General features: G+C 36.8%; 1 long non-coding RNA gene across 1 annotated transcript; it reads left to right on the top strand.

Moving 5' to 3' along the window:
- The first annotated feature begins 563 nt into the window (after positions 1 to 563).
- LOC118241575 lies at positions 564 to 2,902 on the top strand. The gene is made up of 4 exons (XR_004776206.1): positions 564 to 616; positions 1,206 to 1,271; positions 1,719 to 1,806; positions 2,319 to 2,902. It is a non-coding gene; the product is annotated as an uncharacterized LOC118241575 (long non-coding RNA).
- Positions 2,903 to 8,953: the final 6,051 nt, after the last annotated feature.

The raw sequence follows: 8,953 nt of genomic DNA on the forward strand, positions 1-8,953 counted from the left end.
GCGCTTGGTGAACTGCGTGGTCCATCTCTGTTACCCATGCAGCCAGTACAGGAATACTGGACTGTCTCAGCACTCTCTAATCTATTCTCTTCTGGGCATCAACACGCCAGTCAAACCTGTCTGCAAATGACAAGATCATCTTTTACTGGCCCAATATAATATGATAATAAATTAATCTTATTTCAGATATAAAAAATTCTATAAATTGAATTGAGATGTTTCCAATATGAGGTACGGTGCTTTAGAAGTGACTTACAAAGGCAAAGAATCTACAGTCTGTTATTTCTATTCCTGGCCCTTCTCCTATTCATTCATTCATTCATTCACCCATCAAGTGTACTTGGTCTCTGTGTATGCTGTTGGTCCTAAACATGCACGCCTGCTTGATGTTGTTCTGATATGTAACATTGTTAAGGTGTCTGGAGTATGTAGATGCCTGCTGTTAGCACCAGAACAGATACACCCTGTAGACCATCTGAGCTATTCTGCCCAATTAGCAGCAAAAGGGAGGTGACGTTAGTGTGTGGTTATAAAGGGGAGTAGGTGATATGCGTACTGTGGAGAAAAGCAGTGAAGTTTGTTCTCACAGCTTTACTGCAGACCACTAACTGGAGAGGTGAGTAAAACTCCTCAGTGTCAACAACTTTGACATTCTACTTTATACGACTCTTATTAGTGGAATTTTCAACCATGAATGAACATGAGAAAGTTATATAAAATTTTTACATTTTTAAAAAAAATGTTTACTGGATTAACCAGACCATTTATTATAGTGTTGGAGACATGATCATGTCTTTTCAAACTTTGTTTTGCAATAGTTTGGAGAGGTTTACTAGAAACCCCAAACAAAAACTGCTTGTCAGGTCCATTTTTAGTACTGGAACAAAAAAAGGTTTTCCCTTTTATACACTAACAAAGCATCAAAGGTGTAACATGGCTGTAGGAAGTGCTGTGGAGAGGAATGTGGACTTGGTGAAACATTTCATTCAGCAGCACCCCAAATTCACATTCAAGTCCTCAGTACCAAGCTTCTGCATATACTAGTAACTAGTAAAAGTAGATTTACTGCTAATGGATTTATTAGTAGTATTATAACCTTGACATGGAGTTACTGTGTGTATAGTATAATGGGCATCATTTTAATATGAGTCAGTATTACTGTAGGATTAATGCTTACTGTGAATCTTTTTCTCTTCTCTGGCTAGGCCCACACTCATTGCTTCACCACTTCAACATTGTGATTTTTCCAACATTTCCAGCAGTACCATTAAGTATGTTCCAGTATTTCTTTCAATGATATCGATATAGCTAAATTATTAGTAGCTGATTATATTAGCGATTACTAACATATGAAGTAAAATACACTAGCGGTCAAACATTTTTGAACACGCCATTTTTCCAATTGTTATTGACATGTAAGCAGTTAAAGACTCTTGAATAACCTAAGCAGTAAGATAAGCAGTAAACTGTGGCAAACCAAAGGTTTTTTAAAAAATAACAGTAAACTGAAAATTTATCTAAACTGTAAAAATAAATGTAAAATTAATGTTAATGTAAAAAGTGAAGATAGAGAAGTTATTGCAAAAATTAGAAATGACACTTGGTTATGCAGCACTATCAGTGGACTACTGAAGAATGAATGAACGTCTTATAGACTGATGAATCAAAATGTGTAATCTTCAGTTCAGAATGCAGAGTTTTTGACTGTTGTCCAATAGGCTAAATGCAGTTCCTCAGTGTGTGACACCCACTGTCAAGCAGAGAGGAGAGAGTGTGATGATCTGGGGCTTGTTTACTGGAGCAAAGGTCAGCACTGTGTACAGAGTGTCTGACATAATGAAGCAGAAGGCCTATCACAGCATCGTGCAGTCACACGCAGTAGCCTCTGTTCTCTGGATAGTGGTTCAGGGATTCATCACATTTTGTTAAACAGAACAATTCTTTGGTTCTATGATTCTTTTTCATCTCAAATAGCTTTGTTGTTTTACACTTTAAATTCAGAGTAAACACAGACAATAAACTGCTTAAACATAAATAAAAACAGGAAACATTTGAGTGTTTGAAAACTTTTAACTAGTAATGTAGGTTTGTGGTCAAAAAGCATATCAACTGCATTTTTAATGATTCTATAATATTTATAAATGTCTAAATTTTTGTTTTGTTAAGTATGTTTATGGAGAAAGGGTTTACAGTACTACAGCACTGCTGTTCTGTAGTTTACCATACCAAATACCCATAACAATACAAATAGATGAAGATGAACTATTCACAAGTGTTATTGCTGACATGGTGCTGCTGGTATCACCTTCTCTCTCCAGATTCATCGCCATGGAGATGCGTTGGTCAGCTCTGACCCTGCTGCTGGTTCTGTGTGTCATTCCATACACTGATGCTCAGACGGAAAAAGAATTCATCAAAAAGCATATTAGACCTTTACTAAACTGTAATGAAACCATGAAAGAAATCAACGGCAGAGGAAATTGCAAATATATCAATACCTTCATACTGGATGAGATTAGCAATGTGAGGCAGGTGTGTATGGGTGACAAATTTCATCATAATAATTCTCAATGTTATCAAAGCAGGAAGAAGTTTAATATAATTGAATGCAAAGTTCTCAATTCCAGTTCACCCAGTTGTATTTACAATCGTGTAAATGCAAACAAGCCCATTAAAATAACATGTGATGAAAGCAACAAACCAGTGCATTTTGGATGTTAGCATACAAAGCCAATAGTATTTTTTAATTAAACGATTAATTTACTTTATTTACCTAAGCTGTAACAAAAACATTTAATCAAAAAGTTTAGCTTCATATATAAATTTCCACTTGATTAAATGTGTTTTTCAAGAAACAAATGAGTCGTTAAAATCTAATATTAAAAAGGTTTCTGAGCAACTACTTTCTGGTGTGTCCATTCATTTGCTCTTGGAATTACCAATTAAATGTGGGAACATTATGAGGTCCAGGAGCTGAACAATCGTAGGAAAACCTTGTGGTCAACACCTGGAGCAGGATCTCCATGACCGTTCCCCAGGAATCCCCTGATCCATCAGTACTCTGGAAAACTAATCCACCAGGTCCTGTGCTTGCTTCACATGTGGCTTTCGATACAATGTTAGAGGCAGAAAACACCAAACTCTAGTTGTCTCTTCCTTCATCCTCCTTTAGTAGTCTTGCATTCATTTCTAAAATGCTGATCTGATACAGTTGAAAATGCCTCAATTTGTACTTCATTTCACAGCAACAATTCCAGTTCATGTCACGAATGGCCACCCTCCTGGTGTCCCTGTTGTCATGGTTTCTCTGTTGTCATGGTTTCTCTGTCGTCTGTTTTCCTGTACTCCCTGGTTCCACTCCTTTGTTTCATTTTCTCCGCCCCTCGTCTGTTCCTTCATTCCAGTCTGTGTTTTGGTTCTCCCAGTTCCTATGTTCACCTGAGTCTGTTTAGTGCCTAGTCGTCCTGGTTATTTAAGCCCTGTATTTCTGACTCCCAGGTTGTTGGTTATTTTGGTAAGATGTGTTAGTTTTGTTGTGTTTAAATTATGCTTGTTGGATCGGCGTTGCTTTTCCGTTTGCTCAGTTTGTTTTCTCCTCGCCTCGGTTTATTCTACATCATTTAATAAACCACCCTCATGCATTCAGCATCTCCCCTGTTCCTATGGGAATCGTTACAGTTCCATAAATACAATTCCAATTCAAATCAAGTTTGTCTTGGAGCATCAGAGAACCTAAGTGGGAGGACAACTTATTAGATATATAAATAAAATAATATAATATTTAATTTATATACAAATGGAATGTCCTTATTGTAAAACCTTTATGCTATTTTAATTAATTAATTAATTTATTTATTTATTTATTCTGTGCTCCATGTTTATGCAAAATACAATAATTGTCAGCCAATGAGGGACCAGCTACTTGCACAGAAGTTTCCTGATTGGTTGATGCATCTGGACTGTGTTCAAATGTGATTTTTAAAAATTTTTTATTATAGAGTTGAGGACAGTCACAGAGGTTTTTTTTTTCTCAAAATAACTATTTTAGCAATCAAGATGCAAAAATAGTTTACCTTTCAAGCTCTCTTCGACCCCACAAAAACTACAGCAGCCAACTCCATATCCCAGAGCACCTGAGTGACCTGTCACCAATTACCATCTGCCAATCAGGAAATGTTAAGCAGATCATCCACTGTGTTCAAAATAGTCTACTACATTGTTATAACCCCATCTAGGTAATAGAGCTGTAACAGTGATAATGAAGAACACAGATAACTAAATGTTGAATGACCAGGCCAAAAGACCAGAAATAAGGGGACAACCATGTGTATTGTATAATGTACCACACATAAACATACATACAGCTGGGGTAAACTTCATAAGTGGTCTGTCACTAACATATTTGAAATTGCAAAATAATTGTGAGTTGTTTATGTGTGTGTAGATACAATTTGCTTGATTTGTTTGTGCATAAATGTGTTGCTTAACACCAATGTACACCAGGGTTCTGAATGCTCCTTCAAGGCAAAGGCAATAATAGTATATATCGGGACAAAATTCATCATCCAGGTTAGCATTTGTATGAGATGTGTGAAAGTTGACTTACCTGGCATTCGAGTGCTGTCTCAGCCTTTTCTCTGATTTACTGCTATGGCTACATGCTGTGGCATTTGCCCAACATCCAAATGAATTTTTGTGCACTGGGTTCACCTTGAATTTTGCCTTTGCTGGAAGTGTGGAAGGTAAAAGTACTCATCAAAGACTCAGCCTCAGCAAAATGCGTGCCGTGTCTTAGCTGGTCATAGTATCTGCCTGGTAAACAGGAAGTCCTGAGCAAGGGTACAAAACTGAATGGTACCTTTACATTATTGAAACACTGTTAGGAATGTGATGTTCAAGCTCACAATAATAAATGAATGTCATCAATTATAACCTCTGCAGTGCAATAGATAGCACATTGAACTTCTGGCCTCTGACTTGAACCCATACATATATGGCATTTAGCAGACACTTTAATCCAAAGCAATTTATAATTTGAGTAATTGAGGGTTAAGGGTCTGGTTCAGGGGTCCAACAGTGGCAATTTGTCAGTGTTGGGACTTGGACCAGCAACCTTCCAACATCAAATTGAGCACCTTAACCACTGAGCTACCACTGACCTCAAACCTTGAGTGTGCAAGTCACATCTTTTCTGGGGGACCTTGAAAACCTGCTGAGTCTTGCCAATCCCACTAGTGTTAAGTAATAACTCATTAAGATTGCAAATGTTTTGAATCATCATCCTCAATAATAATAAATCCATCTTTTGCAGATAGAAAATAATTCTAGAAATTGAGATGTGTCCAGAATGAGGTACAGGGCTTTACATGAATCCCAAGGGACTTACAAAGCATCTGCAGTCTGTCATTTCTGTTTCTGGCCCTTCTACTAATTAAGGAATTAACTAACAAATTAATTAATTAACTAATTAGCCAATCAATCAATCAATCAATCAATCAACTGAACCTTGCATGTTATAAACATGCACGCATGCTTGATTTTGTACCAATAGGAAATGTAGTTAAGGTGTCAGCAGTATGATGGTGCCTGCTGTTAGCACTAGAACATACACACCTTGTATTCTAGTCTTATTTGCATGCATGCTTGATTTTGTTATGATATAAAATGCTGTTAACGTGTGTGCAATAAGTAAACAGTTCCTGTTAGCTCTAGAACAGATACACCCTGTAGACCATCTGAGCAGTTTTAAAAACCAAAGGTTTTTAAAAAAATTAACAGTAAACTGGAAATGTATCTAAATTGTAAAAATAAATGTAAAGTAGTTAATGTTAATGTAAGAAGTCCTTTTCAGTTAGTAGTTAACAACCTACAGTTGTTCGGCAGAAATGTATGTAAATTAAGCTTTGAAAGTTAACGGAAAGAATTCCTAAGGGTGAACCAGCTAACTTAGTTATCCTCTGTCTGTGTGAGAAAGCAGAGGTGATAAAGACTGGGTTACTACATCCTTTAGGGCAGTGTTCAGACAATTCTGTACAGCAGAATTCAGTATGTATGTCGCTATTATAATAGCAAGAAAAATGAAATTGACAAAGGAAGACAGACAATTATAACCCTTTAAAGTATAGGTCTTTCCTTTAGAGAAATTGCAAAGAAATTTGCTATCAAAAGACACTTGAAAACCACAGCAAACTTTGACAGGAAGAGGTCTGGCAGACCACAACAGAAACAGAAAACATGCTTCTTTGAGTCCACAGCTTGCATGATGGATGGCTCACAGGATGACACCTTCAAACACTTGGTAAAAGTTAGCAAGACTTCAAGCTGTAGGTTTGACAGGTTAAGTGATGGTGAGAAAGCCATCACAAAGACAAGATATTGCAAAAAATTAGAAAAGACACTTGGTTATGCAGCACTACCAGTGGACTACTGAAGAATGAAAGAACATCTTATGGACTGATGAATCAAAATGTGTAATCTTTGGTTCAGAATGCAGAGTTTTTGAATGTTGTCCAATAGGCTAAATGCAGTTCCTCAGTGTGTGACACCCACTGTCAAGCAGAGAGGAGAGAGTGTGATGATCTGGGGCTTGTTTGCTGGAGCAAAGGTCAGCACTGTGTACAGAGTGTCTGACATAATGAAGCAGAAGGCCTATCACAGCATCGTGCAGTCACACGCAGTAGCCTCTGTTCTCTGGATAGTGGTTCAGGGATTCATCACATTTTGTTAAACAGAACAATTCTTTGGTTCTATGATTCGTTTTCATCTCAAATAGCTTTGTTGTTTTACACTTTAAATTCAGAGTAAACACAGACAATAAACTGCTTAAACATAAATAAAAACAGGAAACATTTGAGTGTTTGAAAACTTTTAACTAGTAATGTAGGTTTGTGGTCAAAAAGCATATCAACTGCATTTTTAATGATTCTATAATATTTATAAATGTCTAAATTTTTGTTTTGTTAAGTATGTTTATGGAGAAAGGGTTTACAGTACTACAGCACTGCTGTTCTGTAGTTTACCATACCAAATACCCATAACAATACAAATAGATGAAGATGAACTATTCACAAGTGTTATTGCTGACATGGTGCTGCTGGTATCACCTTCTCTCTCCAGATTCATCGCCATGGAGATGCGTTGGTCAGCTCTGACCCTGCTGCTGGTTCTGTGTGTCATTCCATACACTGATGCTCAGACGGAAAAAGAATTCATCAAAAAGCATATTAGGACCTTTACTAAACTGTAATGAAACCATGAAAGAAATCAACGGCAGAGGAAATTGCAAATATATCAATACCTTCATACTGGATGAGATTAGCAATGTGAGGCAGGTGTGTATGGGTGACAAATTTCATCATAATAATTCTCAATGTTATCAAAGCAGGAAGAAGTTTAATATAATTGAATGCAAAGTTCTCAATTCCAGTTCACCCAGTTGTATTTACAATCGTGTAAATGCAAATCAAGCCCATTAAAATAACATGTGATGAAAGCAACAAACCAGTGCATTTTGGATGTTAGCATACAAAGCCAATAGTGTTTTTTAATTAAACGATTAATTTACTTTATTTACCTAAGCTGTAACAAAAACATTTAATCAAAAAGTTTAGCTTCATATATAAATTTCCACTTGATTAAATGTGTTTTTCAAGAAACAAATGAGTCGTTAAAATCTAATATTAAAAAGGTTTCTGAGCAACTACTTTCTGGTGTGTCCATTCATTTGCTCTTGGAATTACCAATTAAATGTGGGAACATTATGAGGTCCAGGAGCTGAACAATCGTAGGAAAACCTTGTGGTCAACACCTGGAGCAGGATCTCCATGACCGTTCCCCAGGAATCCCCTGATCCATCAGTACTCTGGAAAACTAATCCACCAGGTCCTGTGCTTGCTTCACATGTGGCTTTCGATACAATGTTAGAGGCAGAAAACACCAAACTCTAGTTGTCTCTTCCTTCATCCTCCTTTAGTAGTCTTGCATTCATTTCTAAAATGCTGATCTGATACAGTTGAAAATGCCTCAATTTGTACTTTCATTTCACAGCAACAATTCCAGTTCATGTCACGAATGGCCACCCTCCTGGTGTCCCTGTTGTCATGGTTTCTCTGTTGTCATGGTTTCTCTGTCGTCTGTTTTCCTGTACTCCCTGGTTCCACTCCTTTGTTTCATTTTCTCCGCCCCTCGTCTGTTCCTTCATTCCAGTCTGTGTTTTGGTTCTCCCAGTTCCTATGTTCACCTGAGTCTGTTTAGTGCCTAGTCGTCCTGGTTATTTAAGCCCTGTATTTCTGACTCCCAGGTTGTTGGTTATTTTGGTAAGATGTGTTAGTTTTGTTGTGTTTAAATTATGCTTGTTGGATCGGCGTTGCTTTTCCGTTTGCTCAGTTTGTTTTCTCCTCGCCTCGGTTTATTCTACATCATTTAATAAACCACCCTCATGCATTCAGCATCTCCCCTGTTCCTATGGGAATCGTTACAGTTCCATAAATACAATTCCAATTCAAATCAAGTTTGTCTTGGAGCATCAGAGAACCTAAGTGGGAGGACAACTTATTAGATATATAAATAAAATCATATAATATTTAATTTATATACAAATGGAATGTCCTTATTGTAAAACCTTTATGCTATTTTAATTAATTAATTAATTAATTTATTTATTTATTTATTTATTTATTTATTCTGTGCTCCATGTTTATGCAAAATACAATAATTGTCAGCCAATGAGGGACCAGCTACTTGCACAGAAGTTTCCTGATTGGTTGATGCATCTGGACTGTGTTCAAATGTGATTTTTAAAAAATTTTTATTATAGAGTTGAGGACAGTCACAGAGGGTTTTTTTTTCTCAAAATAACTATTTTAGCAATCAAGATGCAAAAATAGTTTACCTTTCAAGCTCTCTTCGACCCCACAAAAACTACAGCAGCCAACTCCATATCCCAGAGCACCTG

This window comes from Electrophorus electricus, chromosome 6, assembly GCF_013358815.1.
Source record: "Electrophorus electricus isolate fEleEle1 chromosome 6, fEleEle1.pri, whole genome shotgun sequence".
NCBI lineage: Eukaryota > Metazoa > Chordata > Actinopteri > Gymnotiformes > Gymnotidae > Electrophorus > Electrophorus electricus.